General features: G+C 34.1%; 1 long non-coding RNA gene across 1 annotated transcript; it reads left to right on the forward strand.

The window, feature by feature from the left end:
• The first annotated feature begins 513 nt into the window (after positions 1-513).
• Positions 514-1,721, forward strand: LOC149179055 (uncharacterized). The gene is made up of 3 exons (XR_016258894.1): positions 514-723; positions 1,009-1,150; positions 1,360-1,721. It is a non-coding gene; the product is annotated as an uncharacterized LOC149179055 (long non-coding RNA).
• The last annotated feature ends 788 nt before the right edge of the window (positions 1,722-2,509 follow it).

Genomic DNA, 2,509 nt, shown 5'->3' on the forward strand with positions numbered 1-2,509 from the left:
AGTTTGAAACATGCCAAATGGAAAATACCACTCATGCGATCCCATCCTTGATAGGATCATTCTTGTTGATGCTTGTCAATTCTATCTCGCTAAAAATTTCAATGAGATGTGGATTTGCACAAGCCAAGCAATGCCATCGTCCAGCAGCACCCAGCCCAAAAGAGGAAGAAAGACACTAGGAAGCCAACCTCCCAGGCATGGGCATTCATGTAGGCGCGCACAAAATTAAATTCAAATTTCAAATATCAAATAGAGACGCTAGGGGACGATAGGCCAGTGGCGCGGCAGATTTAAAATTCAAAATTTAGATTTCAGATCGTAGCTGGTCCATCCATGCTTTAATTGCATGCACGATCTGGACAGGACGATGGCGACAAATTGAGATGTGGACGGTATAGGGCCTGTTTCGGAAATTAGGTAAACACATCGGAGATATCGGGTGTGATGTTGGATACATGTTATGGAATGCATGTAACACCATCCGCGCCTCCCATGACGTGCTCGGGACATACATAGATGGGCCAGCATTTAATACCTAATGTATGGCTGGTTAGCTCCAGCCGTGGACATACCACCATTCGATTTGATTGCAGTGAGGATTTTGTTGGCCAAAATTTCAATGAATTATTGACTGCGCTAAGTGATCCGCCAAACTAAATATGACACAAATCGCTATTATTATGGAGGAATAATGTGGCATCTTTCCAGGAACCAAATCCCCAGGTATTCCATCACAATCAAACCCATCCTCTAGCACGGAAACATTCTTTTTGAAGGATTGGTGTTCGAGATATTTTATTCATAAAATCAATGTGATATCTGGTGCCATTTTTTCCTGATTGCAAAATTGACATGGCGCCACCGGACATCCAAAAAGCGAAGACAGCGGCCATCTCATAGCTTGGAATTATATATATATATATATATATATATATATGACATCGTAACAGATCAGGGTGCAACCTTTTCGTGATGCTACTAAATTTTTCCATTTTCCTATTTTTGCAGGACGAAGAAATGGTCCTGAAAATCAGGAAAACAAATTACATGGCTGGGGCACTGGAAACTTAGATCCAATCAAAGTGAAGTGTTGCCTCAACAATGCGCGATCCAATTGCTTAAATTCGAGATCATTGAAGACCGAGCAGTGGTTAAAAATTCAATTTACTTCATATTTTAAAAATATCATCGATAAGTTTGTTTATATTTTTACTTGTTTTAAATCTCTTGAAAAATCTGAAAATCAGTCTGGTTTGATTCTATTCGTTGCATTTGCTCCATTAAGAGCAACTACAGAAATACTCCGTATCCATTCTTTTCCAAGATGGTATTAGTTAATGTTTATTATTTTTTTGGTAGGCATCCAATAGAAGATATACGAGAAAAAGCATACCAGATCACCGACATTAGCCAACACTTACTGAAAAAACAATAAGAGATGGTCATAATTTACCTGAAGTATACGATTCATATCAAAAGATACACTTTCATTAGAGTTGGAAACTCTGAAAAATGCGCAGGCTATTCAAATCATTCGCTACCATATCCAGAAACAGGATCTCTCTCGTTGATTTTCAATATTTCGATAAGATATGTTGGTTCAAATTAAATATGGACAAACAGAGTATAATGTTAGAAGAGACGGAGGATGATGTTTTGATTTTGGGTGACTATGGAAACATATTTCGATCTGCTATACGTTTTCACTGATATCAAATGATTTCGAGGCAATAAAATTTGCAGGTGTTCTTTTATGAACTCCATAGTTGCTTGTTTATCTGTTCAGGAGTTCTCTGAATATGCTTTGGGAATTCCAAGAAGTTAATTAGCTGTTATTTTTGTTAATATGTTTGGGAAAAATCAACACTAATTTAATGTTATAATACTCATGTTTCCTTACAATATTGGTTCTGATTGCATTGGTAATTCTGATATATTGATTTTGGAAGGATTGCTGTCTGAAATAATAAATTTGATTTATGTGTCATTTGGAGTCTATGTGTCATTTGGATTTTGGTTTTTTAGAATGCTTTATGGAAACCCAAACTGCTATGAATAGATTATTTAATGCGAATAGGATAGATACTTTGACTATAATATTTCTATATTTCATATTGTGGTTGAATGTTTTCAAGCTTTAAGTTGTTGAATGATTAACTTTTTCAAAGAGATTATTATGGTCTTTTGATTTGTCTTGGCCTAGATAGATTAGGTATTTACATTTATATTAAATGGTATTAGACATATGTATTTGCATTGATTATTGATGTGACATGGAAAGATAATTTCAGATGTTTCCAAATTTATTTAAAAGAGAAAGGGATTACATTGTTTGTATTTTTCTGTATTAAGAATTTACTTATATTTAAACAATAATTGTATTTATAGTTTAAATTAGTTATTTATTTTAACATTATATGAACTAAACACAAAGAATTATTTGATAATATTTCTTTAATTGCATTAGTTTATTGTTATTTCTCTTTTATTATGTGTAAATTATATTATG

Source organism: Pinus tabuliformis, chromosome 4_1 (genome assembly GCF_031772625.1).
Source record: "Pinus tabuliformis cultivar Carrire ecotype Pingquan chromosome 4_1, CPIR1, whole genome shotgun sequence".
NCBI lineage: Eukaryota > Viridiplantae > Streptophyta > Pinopsida > Pinales > Pinaceae > Pinus > Pinus tabuliformis.